Here is a 19,432-nt window from a genome sequence, read left to right on the forward strand (position 1 = left end):
GAAAACTAATGGCGCCCTAGAAAGAACCTTGAAACACGAAGCATACGCTATTCCCTGATATGAGGTCTCTGCTGAGGTTGAAGGGACCAAAGAACCCAACGTGAAAGATGCAAGCATTCCTTTCTCGGACCTTGTTAATTCCAAGGCATTTTTCGTTTTTTAAAATTAATGGCAGAGTTACTGCTTTAAAAAGGGACAACTACTGAATTTACAATCCCAGGTTATCTTAGTGGTGTGGTTGTTAATAGTTCAAACAGATGATAATTCGTAGTTGATTTTTAACCTGTTGCTTCAAAGGTCATTGGAAATCAGTTAAAACGTTACCAAACGGATGTTTCGATCTGCACCTAATTATGTCAAAACGCAAATTTCTAGTCTTCCTGAGGATGTCGGGTGCATCGAACCCAGTGGGCTTCTGTTTCGGGACACAGGGCTATTTCAGCTGCTTCAGGTGGGGAGTCCTGCCGCTTTGTGGAGCTGCTGTACTGGAAGGACTGGGTGGGCATCTAATAGATATCCTGGCTATTACTGTGCCCTGCACCTTCTGATAATAGGCTTTTTTTCTGTTGTATTAACTAACCATAGCTGGCTGAACTTACTTGAATTCCTTTACCTCTCCTAGTCCCACTGATTACAAGAAGGTAACAATGATCTACTTTATTGTTTCCGGGGAGTAAATGAGGTCAACAGGAGAGGACTGGGGCTCTGCGCAAGGCGATAAATACCAGGGTTTTCCCCTAGCCTTTCTTTGAGAATCTGCTCTAGTCCCATGACTCAGGAAATCACAAGACCAATGAATTGCTGATAACGTTAACAGCTCATATTGATAGCCCCAGCTAAATCGAATCATTGATCATCAGTACAAAATGTGTAAGTAATTTCAAAATTATTTTAAGATAATAAGAAGACACTAAAAAAGTAAGTTTATGGTTTGAGATTAGATTTGCAAGGAAAACTATTCCTTTAAGGACCTAAATAGTCTGAAAGCCTTTTATAACTATTAACTTACATATGAAAGGTCATAAGTCATACGTATTTGCCTTTTAATCAGGCCTTTATGGTCAGGCCATTACGGAGAACACTTGGTCAGTTTAGTTAGGTTCTGCTCCAAATACATGCTGTCCACACCTATTCTTTTCCATGATGTTTTACTAAATTCAGTTAGCATCGTCTCTAAATTAGTGAACATTCACTGTATATACTTATTAAGAATTAAAAGAAAATAATCTCTATACTCCAGCTCACCATGACTAAGTATTAAAAGTGGTGGTGTTTTCTAAAATCTAGATTTCTTTTTTTTTTTTTTAATTTTTTTTTTCAACGTTTATTTATTTTTGGGACAGAGAGAGACAGAGCATGAACGGGGGAGGGGCAGAGAGAGAGGGAGACACAGAATTGGAAACAGGCTCCAGGCTCTGAGCCATCAGCCCAGAGCCCGACGCGGGGCTCGAACCCACGGACCGCGAGATCGTGACCTGGCTGAAGTCGGATGCTTAACCGACTGCGCCACCCAGGCGCCCCTAAAATCTAGATTTCTTAAATCAGCTCTCCGTGCCAGCATTTTCCATCTGGACCTTGCTCTGCCCTTTCTAACTGGCAGTGTTGTTTAACACACAGTGACCACGTGGCCTCATCATTTTTAATGGCAATTTGACAGATTTCTTTCTAGTTGACTTTCAACGGCCACATCACTCATCTTGCTGTTCGGAGGCCGTCAGGTAGGACTAGGGACTCATTTCATTGGCACGTTTCCCTCGCATCCAGGAAATCATGAGGACTAATGCACTGTTGATACCGACGTTGGTGCTGGGAAGTGACATGGTCTGTAACAAATATGTAAAAACGTGGAGGCGGCTTTGGAACTGGATAACGGATCAGGGCTAGAAGAATTTGGGGGTATTTGATAGAAAAAAATTTAGAATGCCTTGAAGAGATTGTTGGTGGAAATACTACTGTTTAAGGCAATTCTGTCGAGGGCTCAGAAAGAAGAGAAGAGGGCTACGGAGAAAGTGCCTATTGTCTTAAAGAGGACCTCTATCACCAGGAACAGAATGTGGCTAGAAATAGGAATGGTAAAGGTGTTTCCGATGATGTCCCAGATGGGAAGGAGAAGCACGCTATTGGACACTGGAGGAAAGGTGAATTTTGTCAGAAAATGGCAGAGAACATGATGGAATTTTGTTCTGTTGTTGGAAGGAAAGTAGAACTGGTAAGAAACGAATCTGGATATTTTGCTTGGAGAGCTCCAAGCAGTGTTGAAGGCGCAGCCTGGCTTCTCCTTGCTGGTTATAGTAAAATATGAGGGAAAAGAAAGAAATTGAGGAAGGAACTGCAAAGCAAAAAGGAACGAGTCTTCAATGATCTGAAAGATTCTCAGCCCATCTAGATAGCATACTTTGCAAACAGTGCCAAGAGCGTAGCTGGACAATCATTTGCTAAAGAGCTCGGCTGTGTGGCTAATGGATCCAATGAACCATGTTAGCAAAAGCTGGGAATAGAGATGGGGTTCCCCAGGAATGCTCCGTGGAGGGCTCTCTTGCCTGATGGTTTGCACCTCTCTGAATTGCACAGGAGTCTGACGGATCTTTGAGAATTTTATATCCACAGAATCACTACTAGCCTGGACTAACAGGGGCAGGGGAAGCATGAAATGAAAAAAGAATGACCCTGAAGGCAGAGGCACAGATGCAGAAGTTTGGGCTGATGAGATCCCCTCAAGGCCAACACGGGGAGGCTGCCACCCTATCTGGCCCAGGGGACAGAGCATCGAGCCACACAGGATTATTCTCAGGGCTTGAAAACTGATAGAACTTGCCCTGATAATTTTTAAGACTTCCTTAGGACCCATTACCCCCTTTTTTCCTTTCAATTTCTCCTGTTTGGAAAGAAAATGTCTACTCTATCCTGTGATATTGTGTTCTGTAAGCAGATACCTTGTTTTCTGGTTCACAGGTGAAGGGGAGTTTTACCAAAGGATGAATCATATCCCTTGGGTCTCACCCATATTGATTTATATGATTTAGATGATGAAGTTTGGGACTCTGAATTGATGACAGCCTGGGATTAGAGTGGATGCTGGGATGGTGAAGACCTTTGGAAATATTGGGAAATGGGTGAACATAATGTTGCATGTGGGAAGGATGTAAATTTTGAGAGGCCAGAAGGCAGACTGTTATGGGCTGAATTGTGTCCCCCACACAAAGAAAGTATGTTGAAGTCCTAATTCCCAGCACCTCAAAATGGAAATTATTTGGAAACAGGGTTGTTGCAGATATAATTAAGATGAGGTCATCCTAGAGTAGGGCAGGTGTTTATTCCAATATGACTGAGATGCTTAAGGAGAAACACAGGTACAAAGACACACAGGGAGAAGGTGGCCATGTGATAACAAGGCAAAGATTGGAGAGAGGCACGGGGACCTGGGTGAATCAGCAGGTTAAGCATCTGACTCTTGATTTCAGCTCAGGTCATGATATCCTGGTTCATGAGTTTGAGTCCCACTTGGGCGCCTGCTTGGAATTTTCTCTCTCCTTCTCTCTCTGCCTCTCCCCCTGCTCTCTCTTAAAAGTAAATAAACTTAAAAAAAAAAAAAAAAGATTGGAGAGAGGCATCCACAAACCAAAGAACAGCAAGGATTGCCCGCAAACACTGTAAGTTGACGGAGGCAAGGAAGGCTCTTGCCCTACAGATTTCAGAGGGTGGAGGGTCCTGCTGACACCTTCGTTCTAGATGTCTCATCTCCAGAACTATGAGAGAGAGAATACATTTCTGTTGTTTTAAACCACCCAGTTTTGTGGCACTTTTTTTTTTTTAATGTTTATTTATTTTTGAGACAGAGAGACACAGAGCATGAACGGGGGAGGGTCAGAGAGAGAGGGAGACACAGAATCGGAAGCAGGCTCCAGACTCCGAGCCTTCAGCCCAGAGCCCGACGCGGGGCTGGAACTCACGGACCGCGAGATCGTGACCTGAGTCGAAGTCGGATGTTTAACCGACTGAGCCACCCAGGCGCCCCGCACTTACTTGTTTTTTTTTTTTTTTTTTTTTTTTTACAGTCATCTTAGGAAGCTGATATTGACTTTGATATACCTAATAGGAATTTTTGATAACTTGGACAAAATGTATGATGTATTTCACGTTTAAAATTTTTCATGAAACATATTCTAGCCCAGATTTCTTTGTATTCATACTTTCATTATTGTTAAATATAAAAAGGAAAATGCATCTTTATTTATATACGGAGTGAAATTTCCCAGTTTGTTTTGGAGCTAATTATAAATATCTTCAGCTAGGTAATAAACATTGTTTATACCCCATATGGTGGTTGTTCAAAAACTGAAATGTTCTCATAAAAGACTGAAATGTTAGGTTTTTAAATTTTTTTTTAACGTTTATTTATTTATTTTTTTTGAGACAGAGAGACAGAGCATGAACGGGGCAGGGTCAGAGAGAGGGAGACACAGAATCTGAAACAGGCTCCAGGCTCTGAGCTGTCAGCACAGAGCCCGATGCGGGGCTCGAACTCACAGACTGAGAGATCATGACCTGAGCCGAAGTTGGACGCTTAACCGACTGAGCCACCCAGGCGCCCCTTAGGTTTTTAAATTTAATGTTGTACGAATTGCAGAAATGATACTTACCCTTTTAGGTCACCCGCTTAAGCAAACTATAATTTAAAAAATTTTTTCTTTTAGTTTATTTACTTTTTGAGAGAGAGAAAGAGCAGAGGAGGGGCAGAGAGAGAGGGAGAGAGAGGATCCCAAGCAGGCTATGCACTGTCAGTGCATAGTCCAATGTGGGGCTCAAACCCATGAACCATGAGATCATAACCTGAGCTGAAATCAAGAGCTGGACGCTTAACCAACTGAGCCACCCAGGTGCTCCATTAAACTGTATTTTTTAAATAAAAATTTATAAATTTCCCTATGGCTTAGTCACTACTCTACTTGTAAGTTTTATATTGATTTTTCCATTGAGATACTGAGGCTTATAACAATTGCTCTCCTTTTTACCGAATCTGTCTTCTTTATCAAGTTATCAAGTTTTAGAAAGAAGCGTGTGGCGGTGGCAATGAAGGTGTCTCTTGTACGGGAGGCTGATGTTCCCAGGGCATGTTTAGTAGGGTTCTGTTTTCAGCCAACAGAGCCTTCATCCACCCCCAAGTACTCAGGAAGCCTTTGGGGAAAGAAGAAAAAAAAGGAAGGAAGGAAGGAAGGAAGGAAGGAAGGAAGGAAGGAAGGAAGCCAGTTTTATTGTAGCTGTAGGAAAATTGCTCTAAACCATTCATGCACCTTTATTTGATCTCCTGGTCTGAACAGAGCATAAATTCAGCACGGCTGGCCAGATTAAAAGACTTAACGATGGAAACACCATCCTGCACACGCGATAAACGCGGGCTAGTGCTACAGGGATTTCACGATGCAAACCCTCTTTTTTTTTTTTTTTTCAATGGGCATTATCACTGCAGAAACTTTCTGTTAAAGAAAAGATGACCAGGTTCATTCTAGAACCTTCTTTGATTATTCATGGCAGTGCTACAAATACATTGGGTCAGTGTATTGTTGGAATGGATGTAACTCCTATTGAGTCAGAAAGAATGGCGTAAAGTGAAAATTGCTGAACAACTGCTAGGTATAGAAACTCCTTTGTGAATTTTTGGGTTTTGACAGGCTGTCCCGAGTCCATTTTTACCCCTTAATTGAAAGCAGCATGGTACAAAAAAAGAAAAAATTGGTAGGAGAATGTGCTAAAACGGGAGACACCGTCCAGTGGGTCTCTCCCCACTCACTGATTCAGCAGGTCTCAGCCTGGAGGGTTGAGACTGGGAATTTTCATTTCTAACAGGTTTCCAAGCGATGCTGAGGCTGCCATTTGGGGGACCTCACGTTGAGAGTCACAGCTTAGCAAACAGCAGTTTGGAGGCAGTTCTGAAGCTGGAAATTTGAATGAGATTTCGGGGTTGGTTTTGGCTTTACGCTCCTTGAAGATTAGACACTAGAGGGCGGTGTGATCCTGGCACACGGGGACAGAGAGCGGATGATGTCCCATCAAATCCAGACCTTTGCTTCAGCCCAGACATCTCTGATTTTTATCTGTTTTGTTTATTGACCGTTCACATAGGAATTTATTTTTTTTTTATTTTTTTTAATGTTCATTTATTTGTGAGACAGAGAGAGACAGAGAACAAGTGGGGGAGGGGCAGAGAGAGAGAGGGAGACACAGAATCGGAAGCAGGCTCCAGGCTCTGAGCTGTCAGCAGAGAGCCCAACACGGGGCTCGAACTCACGGACCGCGAGATCATGACCTGAGTCACGAGATCATGACCTGAGTCAAAGTAGGACACTTAACCAACTGAGTCAGCCAGGCGCCCCGGAATGTATTTATTTTTTTCCACATATGAATTTATATGTAAGAAAGGTTCTACTTCCAGGAATAAATTTAAAAGCTGCTCTCTTTTTGCTGGAGATGAGGGGCGAATTGGGGGGGGGGTGTGATTTTATGTCCCATTGTTCAGACTGCTTTAGAATTGAAAGATAAATGGGCTCTTTAGAGTCTGGCGTTTCTAAAAGTGTTTTCAATGAATTCAAATTCGATTCATAATAGAAATAGAATTTGGGGACCAAGTAAGTTCAGAAGCATTGGGTTAAGTCAAGTCACACGAGTTCTCTTGCTGGAATGTTCCTCACAATCTTTATGTGTACGTTGGAGTTCCTTGAGAGGGGGCAGAGAATGCAGAGCCACTGTGAGTGTTTTGGAAAGAAACACCAGTCTGGTCCTAATGCTTCATGTCTCTAGAAAGACGTAGAGACTGGAAGATAACGTGACTGCTGGGTAGTGACAGGGCCTGTCTCCTGACCGCGGCTCAGCGTACCTTCCACAGGAAAAACCTACACGACCGTGTGCTGCCCATGCCCAGGTAAGTCAAATGCACTTGGTTTTGGGGGCCTTGAATCCTTCCCGTTCCACCTGTTGGAATACTTTTCCTTCAGGCACCTGAAGGTGGGCTGCATCCCACACGGTCATACAGGCTGTGCTCCAATGCCCCTTTTGACTTCTCAAAACACCCTGTCCGAGATGGTTGTTGTTTTTTTCTGTCACTCTCTATATGCTTAATGGTTTTTGTTCAAATCTTCCCTTTGTTTTTGTTAACGTTTATTTATTTATCTTTAGGGGGGGCAGGGGCAGAGAGAGAGAGAGAAGGAGAGAGAGAATCCCAAGCAGGCTCCCCACTGTCAGCACGGAGCCTGATGCGGGGCTCAAACCCATGAACTGTGAGATCATGACCTGAGCTGAAATCAAAGAGTCAGACGCTTAACCGACTCAGCCCCCAGGCACCCCTATTTCTTCCCTTTAAAAAGAAGAGCTGTATCCATCCATCGTGGTGTCTACTATATTCTTAGTATTTAGTAGGTCCTCAATTAGCATTTTTTTAGGATAAATTTACCTAGTGCTATCAAAGAATATAGCATAAGATTGACTATTGTACCCAACAGGGTTCTCCAGAGAAATAGAACCAATAGGAGTTTTTATATATTGTGTGTTAAAATGGCAAAAACTAGTGTGTTTTATGAAATAGTTCTGACAGGACCCAGATAATCCAAACACTATATGAATTTATGGAAAAATCTCCACTTGCATTGGGTTTAAAATTCCAACATCTGACACTTTCCAGTAACTGTTTAAATTTAATCATATTTTATTTTTATACACCCTGGTATGTTAGAGAATATTCTTCCAGGCTTCAGGAAATTTGGATTCAAATATTATTAAGGGAGTGGGGATTTTGTATGTATCCAAAGGCCTCTCTGAGAAGGAATTCTACACTGGATTTTACTGCAATTAAGGTAACTGCCTTGGAAAATCCTGGCCACTTTTTTTTTTTTTTTTTTGAATTTTCCATCTTCCAAATCTCACAGGGGTGCTTCTCGTAAGCAGGTTGACCTGTAACCACACAGTGGAAGCGAGTTCAGGCAAATATCATTCCAGGCTTCTTCCGTGCAGGAGGGAGGATGCCCTGACAGGTGGTTGTGGTGGGGGTGATCTGGAGTTGCCGACGGACAAAGCAGCACAGACGTTTGTGGGGTGAACGAGCTTAAGACAAAAATCCACCTTCTGAGGAGCCTTCCCCCGCTGAGTCTCACAGAATTTTTTTTTATCCCTTCTCCTTGACTCACAAGGTCCCTCCTGCCCTGCGGACCATTGAGATAATGGGGGCAGGGAGTGTGTGTATGTGTGTGTGGTGTCTTCGATATAAAACAAAGCCTGGAAATCGATGTGCTGTGTTAAAGAACTCCTGTGTTAAGGACTTGGCTTCTGGTATTCTTAGTGGCAGCGATCTACACGTGTGCGGTCTACAGTGAGCAATACACGTAGTTCCGTAAGTGTGTTCGCACACACTTGCTAGTAACAATCACCTGGCTGTCTGGTAATGTCACTTTGAAAGGAGGTTAGAGATAATGTTCACCATAGAAGATGAAGTTCCCTGGAAAAGAGTGAGTTGCTTTGGGTGGAATTTCGGCTGTCCGTGGGCAAAGAGCTTTGGGAGGGACGATCTTCCGGATTACCCCATGTTATCTACCGCCCACTCTGTTCCTTCACCAGGTGGGCCCCCATGAAGACTGGCTTATTTGGGGACCTATTACGTTGACTGTCCTCTTCTTCGAGGTAAAATAAATGCTGATCCAAATTCTATCACTAAAGCTCTTACCTAAGTGGAGTAGGTGGCAATGATAGACGCTAAACTACATCAGTCAAGACGAATAATGACAATGAAAACTATTTGCCAGGGGTTGGGGTGAGAGATCTGTTTTCCATTTACTTCTACTTCACAGAGAGTAGGGATATGCTCTTCCATATGGAACGTTTCTGGGGTGTTCTAGGTGTTTCTTGTGTAAGTGGCTGAGGAAATGACTATCTGTGGAGCCATCGAGGAGCCATACTGACAGCCATCTGGACGCCTACTCTCTTCTTTCATTCATCATATTTCTGTTCAGCCTGCCTGTGGGTTGTTGCACAATTCTACAGTTGAACTTTGAGCTGAACTTCTGGTCTTTTCTTCTCCATGACTTCCATGGGCCTACCTACAGCTGTTTCCACCGTCCTGGAGAAGCTGAAATTCCTCCACCCTCTGAATGTTGGCTTGAGAAAACCAGAGATCAGTCTAAGGGAAGAAACACAATCTCCCACTTGATGGGGATGGAAGAGGACCACGGCCTCTTTGGAGAGAGGAGGAGAAGAATAGGCCACAGTGCCAGGATTAGGCCTCATTTCCAAGGACCCTTTTTTCCATTCTACCTCAGCTCCCCATTCTCATGGCCGTACCGTATTCTCCCTCTAATGAGGGATCCAGTCATCTGGCTGTGTCTACAAACATCTCTTCTTGCTATGTCATCAGCTACGGTCACTGTACTATTCCTTAGCTCCATTGGGATATCTGTCCCCCCCGCCCCCCAATATTCCAGCCTTCTCCTTTCGTTCTTTCCCTTATTTCTACAACAATCATACCAATGCCTTAAGCTCCATCACCTGACCATGTTTAGATCACATCTGTGTGAAAAAAAACCTCATTCTAAGGGTTTTTGTTTGGACACCATTTCTCAGTTGGTGATTTTGCATTCTTTATCTCGTCTGTTGGATGAATGGCTGAGTTCTCCATCAGGGCTTTCCCCATCTTTCATGGAGTTCCTGGAGTGCCCTTCCAAGAGGAAGTACCAGACTCTGCTGGGTGCAATTTTCAGCCGCTACTCAGAGATTCTCCAGATTCTGATGCACCCCACCCCCAAGCCGAGAACCACTCCGAGACCTCTGCCCAGATTACTTTCCCGAAAAGGGAGCCCCTGAGGGTCAGGTCTGCACGCTGCCGGATTTAGTGCTGCACGAGGCGAGTGTGGAGGGCCACACTCTTTAAATGACTTGTGCACACAAATATCTGAACTTCTTCAGCCCACAAAAGACTTTCAGCCGCTCCGCACCCCTGGAAGCACGTGGGTGGTCAAGTGAAACCTGTCTTCTCCTGATACCTTTGAATAACCACCCATAATTATTACTTCTAGCGACCTTCTAGAATCTGGCTTTACCGGTCTGTCCCCATGTCCTGAGATTCTGAGTGCTCAGCGTGTACTCCAAGGACGCAATTCCCAATCAAAACCAAATCAGTGCTTCCTAACACATACCATCACAAGCACAGAAAAATAATACCTCCGGCACGTGCCGTGCCGTTTAACCTAATACCTGCTTGGACAGGCATTGATACTACATGCTTTCTACGCCTCATTTTGAATCCTTGGAAGTTCACAAAGCAGATATTGTCTCAACCTGGCAGATGGGCAGGCAGACATTCCAGGAGAGATAACGTGGCTTGCCCGGGGTCATGCAGTTTAGAATCCAGTTCGGTAAGGATGTAAAGCTCAAAATCTTCTGCCTGCTGGGTGGGGCGTGCTGATCTGAAGTTCCCTTCTCTCATTCCTTTCAAGTTGTTCCACAGCCTTGTTTCCCTCCTCCTCTGTCCATGTCGCCCTCCCCTCACCCCAAAATTTCCACTGTGTGACGTACAGCTTCAGGTTGCCGTCTACAACGATGCGCGTCATTAAATGTTACATATTATCTATCCCTACTGCTATAAGATGTGGCATGCATACCCTTTTTCTCATTAAAATTAAAAAAAAATCTTTATTTTTGAGAGAGAGAGAGAAACAGAACGCGAGTGGGGGAGGAACACAGAGAGAGAGGGACACACAGAATCTGAAGCAAGCTGCAGGCTCTGAGCTGTCAGCCCAGAGCCCAGTACGGGGCTCGAACTCATGAACTGCAAGTTCATGGCCTCAGCCGAAGTCAGAGGCTCAACCAACTGAGCCACCCAGGCGCCCCATTCTCTTTTTCTTACTGAAGGATAAGAATAATTGACATCCAACATCCTGTTAGTTTCAGGTGTACATCACAGTGATTTGATATTTTTAGACCATTATGAAATGATCCTCACAATAAGTGTAGTTACCATCTATTGCCGTACAAAGGTATTACAACATGACTCATTATATTCCCTATGCTGTATAATACATTGGCATGGTTTATTTTAAAACTGGAAGTTTGTACCTCTTCATCCTTTTCATGTATTTTGCCCCTTCCCAGCCCCCCCTCCCCTAATTTGGCTTATGTATCTGTGAGTCTCTTTCTGTTTTGTTTCATTCGTTTTGTTTTTTAGATTCCACATACAAATGAAATCATATAGTATTTTTCTCTGACTTATTTCACTTAGCTTTGTACTCTCTGGGTCCATCCATTTTGTCACAAATGGCGAGATTTCATTCATTTCATGGCTGAGTAATGCAGCATGTATTCTTGAAATCAGTTCAGTGGACATTTACAGAGGTTTTCTTTGAACAGTTTAAGCCCCCCGCAAGCTGTTCCTTGGGCCGAAGAGATCCTGCGCTATTTATTGCTAGTGGCATCTAAGAGTTGTCAGGCTTTCCGGGATGGGGTGCTTAATTCCCAGCTGGAAAGGTTCCTGGATTGAAAGTTCAGATGTAGGGGGAAGAGCGTCTGCATTGACAGCCAGCTCTATCCTTTGGATGCTATGAGGCATCGACCCCTTCTGTTCCAGCCTGCTGCTGATGCTGCTAGCCGACTTTCAGAAGTTGTTTCAAGGATGCTTTGCCTTTACCACCACACTTAACAGCATACAATTTTGAATAAATGTGGCAGCCCCCCTCCAGCCTTGGGCAAATGATCAAAAGCAATGACATTTTAATTATTATTTGATTCACGTACCTTCTCCATCACAAGGAGTAGAAATAAGAATTCTCTACAAATTACTCTTTTCCTATGGCCCTCTCTGTTCTGATATAATTTTTTTTTTTTTTCCTCTCTGGAAGAAATACTTGTCCGTATTTTATTTTGCCCTACTAGGACGAAGCAAGGGTGGTCCCCTATTGGGTGAAACCGGTGTCTGAAGCAGACACTGGAAAGGGGTCTTTGCACACGCTGTTCCCTCCAGCAGAAAAGTAAAGCTTGTCTGGGCTTACCTTTGTGGTCTTAAAAGCGAGAGAAGAGGACGCTTTGCACAGAAGGAGAGCATTAGTCAGCAAAAAAAAAAAAAAAAAAAGAAAAAAAAAAAAAGAAATTCACAAGGTGAGCGCGGCGTTCTGTCCTCTGCTCCGCTGGGACACGAACGAGGCCAGCCGCCGTCAGCCGCGATGTCCAAGTTCCGGTCTGCAGGGCAGATCTGCAACACCTGCCGAAAATCTTGATTGAGCAATGAGGCACGCCGTGGCGTGCTGCAAATCCGCAGCAGACCTGAAGGACCGGGCAGAGTTCATTACCACGGATTAATGAGCCCTCCGCCTTTGCATCCGCAGAGAATTGACTTTTTTCCTTGTATTAAAGATAGATCACTGCTATCACATTAACAGCTTCTTGGAGAAGCGAAGTTTTCGGATTTTCTCAGCACCTATTTTTGTTAGTGGCAAGAAGACCAGTCGGTCACACTCCTACTACTATTTCACTAGCTTCGTATTTGGATCTCACACCCCGGGTCTTTTCCCAAGTCACAGTGTTCTTCCTTGGAACATCTAACTGGGTTGAATTTTTGAGGGCACATACTTGCCTTTTTCTTCCATGACATGTTACTTGAATGCTTATCTCCAAAGCTTGATGCATTTCCCACCCCCAACCATTTCCTTCGAGCAAGCCTCCGTTGCTAGAATCTCCAAAGCGATTTGGTCTCTGAGGCTGAAGATTCAGCCACCTGCCTCTCTTTGTTGCCATTGTTAATGAGCTACATCATTTTTTTTTTTTTTTTTTTTTTTTCTGCTGTACCACTTACAACCTGCTTTTGAGCCACCTCCTTCCGGACATTTGCAGCTGGTTCCAGGCCAGTATTCTTCTCCCTGTTTGTGGGTGTAGCTCCCAGGGCTGGCATTGGCCAGTCAGCACTGCAGATTTTAGATAATGACCTCGAAACTCACATACGTTCTTAGATTAGGTCAGTTGCCCTTATAATTGTTTCCAAAGGTAGGAAAGGAAACAAAAGGAAAGGGCAGTGCTGTCCAAAATTCTCCTTTTGTGTTTAGTAGAAGAGAACAGGGTGTGTGTGGGATGCCCCCCCGCCCCCCGCCCCCCCTTCCCCCTCAATGCTCTAAGAACTTGCTGTGGGTATTTTAGCCCCCTCCAACTCTTCAACATTCTCTCCTTAGCTTTCTGGGTCACCCTGACTGTGGAAGAGAAACCCCAAGAGGTGTATACCAAGAGGTATCCAGTGTGACACCTCAGATAACAGTGTCTGTGGAGTGGACACAGTTAAGTTTCCTAATATTGTTTTTTCCTCTCACCCAGCCTTTTTTTTAAATTCCCAAGATCTGGAAAATCTAAGCTAGAGATAACGAATTTGTAGAATGATTTGCTTCCCGCTGCCAAAAATGCCTACATTACTTTGGCAACTATGTTTTACACCCTCTTTATAACCGCCCCCCCCCCAATTCCTACAGTGTCCTCAGAATAACTATACTAGAAAGTTATAGACCAAAGATGGGGATAAGGTCTGCCAAAATTGGACACCTGTAAATGAAATTTAAGCATTTAGTTAAATTTCATATACTTTCAAATAAAATAACATTTTAGTTTACTCTTTAGCGTTAAAGCAGGAAAAGCCCGGTAAATTTAGATAAAGCCAGCATATGTTGTTCTAATCCGGGCCAGGATCAGATGGAGAAGAAGCTGATGCTGTAGGAAGTAAGGAGAGCTGTTTAATTTCTCTTTCTCTGCGGCAAATAGAAAACAAAGGAGGATTTTTTTTTTTAAGACCTCTGAGTAAAAATACGCTCCTTGCAGGGGCTAGAACAATGCCTAGTTTGTAGTAAGCCCTGAATTAATTGTTAATAAAAGGGGTTAGTACTTTAGAAGGAGTCTCTACCAATGCCATTCAGTAGTTTCCTCCTCGTGCAGTCTCGTCTCAAAACTTCTCATTTTCCCATTAGTGCAATGGCTGTGGGTTCCCAAACTCACACGTATGCTCTGCGATGTAATTAGGCAGTAACAGGAGATGTTCCAATTCCGACTGTCTTAGCAAAATGCTAGTAATGTGGTCTTGCCATCAAACCTCAGGCAGCCCAAGAAAAGGGGTGCCTGGCCATGTCACATTTCGAAAAATAATTGCTAACAGTAACCTCAGCCCAGACTTACCGAGCCTTGCCTGTGGGCTGGCCACTTGACGCACGTCTTAACCTCTTTAATCTTCGCGACAATCCAACGAAGTATGACTGTTCTTGTCCCCATTTTGCAGGTGAGAAAATTGAGGTGCAGAAAAGTGAAGTAACTTTCCCCAGGTCATGCAGCAGGCCGGACTCTCTTCAGCAGGGCAGGTTGGCTGCACGAACGAAACAAATGTCCCTCCATCAAAGACCATCTGGGGCCATCTCCTTCCTTCTTCTGTTGTCGGGGACACAGGAGGTTGGCAAATTGGACCAGTTAGCTTTTCTCGGGTCTGCTGGTTTCTGTTCCTTTCTGGACGAGTCCTGATCTCTGCTTCTCCTGCTTCCGGTATCTGAGATGGCCCAGCTCCCAGTCCTCTGTGCCCCCTCCCTGCCTGGCCAAGCTGTCGGGGCATAGTCCACACAGTGAAGTGTGCACCCTGCTCGAGCCAACTTCCTTTGTAAAGTCACACAGAGACTCGGGTTTGGGATCTAGATCTTTCTGGGAATATAGGTGTCTGGGGGTGGGGGAAGGGGGGCGGGGGGGGAGGCCAACATCTTTTCCAGACTGCTGTGACCAAAGAAACCTAATTCAGAATTTCTTTAGAATTTTGTGCTCAGTAGCTTAAAGTCCTAGAACCAGATTTAGAAAAGACTCCCAGCGCCGCCTCCCACCTGGTGTAGACGCCACCCGAACCCTCCCCTTCCCCCCTCCCCACAGATGATGTTTTCCAGCCTCTGCAAGAGTAAAGGGGCATCAGATGGTCAGCTCACAATGTTGTTGCTTTTTCCTTGCTTTTTCACTTTCCACCTGAATAGGAGGTGTTTTGATATGTAGGGAAGAATCTATATGCGTCAGGAAAGAACTAGACATTGTCTCGACTCTGAAGCACATTCTTCTGAGTTACCTGATCCTAGCCTTTCATCGCCAGGTGGACTATTTTCCAGACCTGTACACTGTAGATAACTACATGCAACATGAAATAATTCTTATTTCATGCAGGTGAACTCTGCCCAGTAGATGGACCGTCCTTCCTCCGTGTGGTAAAAACTCTAAATGTTTCCAATAAGGATGTAAATGAGAAAGGACGCTACATTCTCTTCTGGATGTTGGAATAAATAGTAAAGAAGAAGCCATTTGTCACGTGTCTTGGGTGGCTCTATCACCATCCTCCTCGAGATGGCATTCCAGGGCCTCCCCCAGCAGAAGGCGGCACCAGACCTCCCTCACCTCCGGAGTCTCCCTCCTCCCCTCTCCTGAGTCCTCTCTACCGACACCATAGGGCGCTGTGGCTGTGGAAGTTGCGGTGGCTGAGGCGGTCGCTGCGACAGGTGCATCACCTGCAGGTGCTACCGGGTGGGCTGCTGCCCCTGCTGCTGCGGCTGCGGGAAGGGCTGTGGGAAGGGCAAGACGCAGTGCTGTTGCTCGGTGGCTGGGGGGTAAGAGGCCGTGGGGCCTCTGCTCCCTCCAGTTAATGAGATTTTCCTGTCTGCCTCTGCTCCCACACCTCCCCGCTTGCTATCACCTGGGTGCCCTGGACTTACTCTTTTTTTTTTTTAATTTTGTAAATGTTTATTTGAGAGAGAGAGAGAGCGTGAGCACGGAAGGGGCAGAGAGAGAGAGGGAGACACAGAATCTAAAGGAGGCTCCAGGCTCTGAGCTGTCAGCACACAGCCCATTGTGGGGCTCAAACTCACGAATGTGAGATCATGACCTGAGCCAAAGTTGGACATTTAACCAACTGAGCCACCCAGGTGCCCCACTCTTTTTTTTTTTTTTTAAGTTTTATTTTTTATTTGAGCAGGTGAAAGTACATGAGTGGGAGAGGGGCAGAGGGAGAGAGAGAGAGAATCTCAAGCAGGCCCCATGCTCAGTGTGGATCCCCATGCGGGGCTCCGTCCCACGACCCTGGGACCATGACGGGGGCCGAACACAAGAGTCGGGTGCTCAACCAACCGAGCCACCCAGGCGCCCCAGGACTTCCTCTTTGGAACAATATGGCTGGTTTTTGAACTCTGTGCCCTTCTCTATCAACTCAATGGTCCCAAACCATTTTATTTGAAAAAATCCCGAAGAAGTCATGGGCTTTGCAAGGATGGAAACCCAGCCAACACCTGAAGATCAGTCACTCCGTGAGCCCAGCCGAAGGGATCACGATCCTGAGCATTCTCTCTGATCTGTATTCATGTAGTCTCCCAACTTAGTACTTCTGCTCTGCACCTGTGTGCAAACTACTTTTATTACTATTACCGTTTTCCATTACTTTCACTATTATTTGCAGTCACCACGTAGGTATTGCCCAAGTTCCCAAATGAAACACAGAAAACAGCCACAGATGGACAAGCGGGCAAAGAAATTGTGATGTGATATGCGTGTGTACGTGTGCATGTGTGCGTCTGTGTAAGTGACAGAAGCCAGAGAAAAATAACTGCTGTTGGAAGTCTCTTGTATGTGGAATCAAAAAAAGGACAAGATCATAGATACAGGGAAGAGGTAGGTGGTTACCGGGGGTGAGGGTGGGACAAACAGGGGAAGGGGGGTAAAAAAAAAATCAAAGATGCAGAAAACAGCCCTAAGTGATTCTGCTTTTATTCTGCTGTGGCTACAGGGGGCCTGCAGGAAGTTTCTGTCATCCTGGCTGAGCTGTACGGATGTGTATATGGCAGCAGAAGGAGCTCAGGGCTGCTGGGCAGGCCACCGCCAGGCCTGGGGCCTCCCCTCCCAGCCACCTGTCATTTTTTCGTCTCCTGAGACTGGTAGGCACTTCCCCCAGACGTTTCAGCGCCCACTGCCTTGTGTGCCTCTTCCCGAAAGGCCCAGTGACCCTACTCATTTGTCAAATGTGGGTCATGTGCCCTGTAGCGACAATTTCCTCAAGCCAGATCTAAATATTTCACCTACATCAAGGCGAAGGGCTAGAACTGTAACCTTTTTCTTTCTTCTCAGAAATGGTTATTCTCTCGCCATTCCTTTCTTTTTTTGTTGTTTCATGTTTTTTAATGTTTTTATTTTATTTTTGGGAGAGAGAGAGAGAGAGAGAGCGCGAGCAGGGGAAGGGCAGCCCCCCTTTTTTTTTTAAGTTTTATTTTTTATTTGAGCAGGAGAAAGTACATGAGTGGGAGAGGGGCAGAGGGAGAGAGAGAGAGAGAGAGAGAGAGAGAGAGAGAGAGAGAATCTCAAGCAGGCTCCACGCTCAATGTAGTACCCCATACAGGGCTCTGTCCCACGACCCTGGGATCATGACCTGAGCTGAAAACAAGAGTCAGAAGCTCAACCGACTGAGCCACCCAGGAGCCCCCATCTTGTCATTTCTCTCCCCTTACTTCTATTGTTTATGATTTTTTTTTTTTTAGCTTTTATTTTTATTTGTTTGGAGAGAAAGAGCACGTGTGGTTACGTACGAGCGTGTGGAGGGGGCGCAGGCAGAGAGAGAGGGAGACTGAATCCCAAGCAGGCTCCGTGCTGTCGATGCAGAGCCCAGTGCCGGGCTCGATCCCACGAACTGTGAGATCATGACCTGAGCCAAAATCAAGAGTCAGCTGCTTAACCAACTGAGCTACCCGGGTGCCCCATGACTTCTGTTTTTGTTGTTGTTTCTGGAAGTCATTCTATGTACAAAACAAAGCATTTAAGATATTTCTCCCTAAGGTGCTCTTACCAATCAAGAAAACCTACCCCTTACAAAGCAAACATATATTTTAATATATATATTATAATACATTATATTATATATATTAAATATATATACAAATCTTATATATATCTTACATATATAATACATACATATATATTATATATAAATCTTTCTATTTAATGAGATACCAAATAAAAATTTTTCATTTCAAAATACTCTTTTGCCTTCTGTGTTTGTTCCTTTTAATTATAAATGTACATTTAGGATATTCATGCATATTGCAAACAAATGGAAAAAAAAACATCAGAATGGTCACGTGTAAAAAAATCTGCAGCTTATTTACCCTTGTTATTTCTCAAGAGGCTAAACATTTTTTTTTTTTTTTAATTAGCATTTCAGTTTGGTCATGAGTCATTTACACGGTGCAAAAAGCATCCAAATCCATGGGAACTGACACGTCCACCACATTTCTCCTTCCCCCGTGTCAGGTCATTGTTATTAGCTTTGTTTGTCCTTCCAGAAAAGTTGTGTGTGTATATAAGCCACTACCCACACTTACATTTACACAAATCAGGAGCTACTACACTCATTGTTTTCCACCTAATGGTTTATTCCACCTCATACTTCTCTCCACCTAATAATTTATTTTATAGGCCTTTACCACGATGTAATGATCTTCCTCATTTTTATCCTGTTAATAGTATTACAGGTGAACATATTGATGGACCATAATACATCATCCCTGTCTCCATGTAACAACCTTTAAATAGTTTCCACTCCTGTGTTCTCAGAAACAGTATTGTCATGAAAAGCAGTTGTGTGAGTCATTTCCCAGGTGTGCAGTATAGCAATAGTGTCTATTTCTACCAGAGAAATCTATAGGTGGAAAGATATGTGCATTTGTAATTGGGGGTGTGGAGTTTTCCCTCACAGCAATGGAGCTGATTTGTACACGCGCCAACCATCTTTGAGACTGCCCGTGGACCCATTGCCAGAGAACTAAGTGTATTGTTACTCTTCTGGATTATTCTCTAGTCTGCCAGGGGACAAATGGTATCTCGTTGTCATTTAATATACATTTTTCTTAGGAGTTAAACATCTACGTGTCTGAGCCTTATTTTGCTTTCTCTGAATTCCCTGTTCACATGCTTTGCCCATTTTTCTATTAGATGACTGATCTTTTTCTTATCAGTTGGTATTGCTTCTTTAGAAATTAAGGAAAGCAGCTTTAATGAGTTGCAATATTTACTCCAGATTACTGTTTGTCTTCTGGGTTTGTTTGCCGTGATTTTTCTCCCACATGTAAGTTTATGGTGTCAATTCATTTTTCTAAATGACTTCGAGGTTTTATGCTACTTTAGAAAGGTTTGAGGTTATAGTGTTTACGTGTTTTTTCTACTATTTTTGTGGTTTCATTTTTTATATCTGTGTACTAATATATATACTGCATATTGATAAAGTTATTTTGTCACTTTTGCACCTAATTTAGTTTTTCTTTGAAAAAAATTCTGCCAATCTTATTAAATATTCCATTTTTTCTTCCTTTGTATAAGATGGTATCTTTATCATAGTCTAAAATCCCATATAAACTAGGGACTAAATCAGAACTTTCTA

The 19,432-nt window shown here is 44.0% G+C and overlaps 1 protein-coding gene and 1 long non-coding RNA gene across 5 annotated transcripts in view; one reads left to right on the plus strand and one right to left on the minus strand.

Moving 5' to 3' along the window:
• Nucleotides 1-14,698, minus strand: part of LOC123599577 (thiamine transporter 2-like) — a 46,535-nt gene extending 31,837 nt beyond the window's left edge. For 2 of the 3 annotated variants that reach the window (XR_006713207.1, XM_045481566.1), the window contains exons 1-2: nt 14,176-14,698; nt 12,021-12,229 (exon numbers count right to left, since the gene is read on the minus strand). The gene's annotated coding sequence lies outside the window, so the exon portion shown is untranslated. The remainder of the gene's footprint in view (nt 1-12,020; nt 12,230-14,175) is intronic. The other variant, XM_045481567.1, reaches the window with a different exon arrangement.
• LOC123599578 lies at nt 1,527-15,320 on the plus strand. Of its 2 annotated transcripts, none has more exons than XR_006713208.1 (3): nt 1,527-1,718; nt 6,796-6,916; nt 15,187-15,320. It is a non-coding gene; the product is annotated as an uncharacterized LOC123599578 (long non-coding RNA). The 2 variants fall into 2 exon arrangements; XR_006713209.1 differs by lacking the exon at nt 15,187-15,320 and adding an exon at nt 14,276-14,386.
• Nucleotides 15,321-19,432: the final 4,112 nt, after the last annotated feature.

Source organism: Leopardus geoffroyi, chromosome C1 (genome assembly GCF_018350155.1).
Source record: "Leopardus geoffroyi isolate Oge1 chromosome C1, O.geoffroyi_Oge1_pat1.0, whole genome shotgun sequence".
In the NCBI taxonomy this organism is placed as follows: domain Eukaryota; kingdom Metazoa; phylum Chordata; class Mammalia; order Carnivora; family Felidae; genus Leopardus; species Leopardus geoffroyi.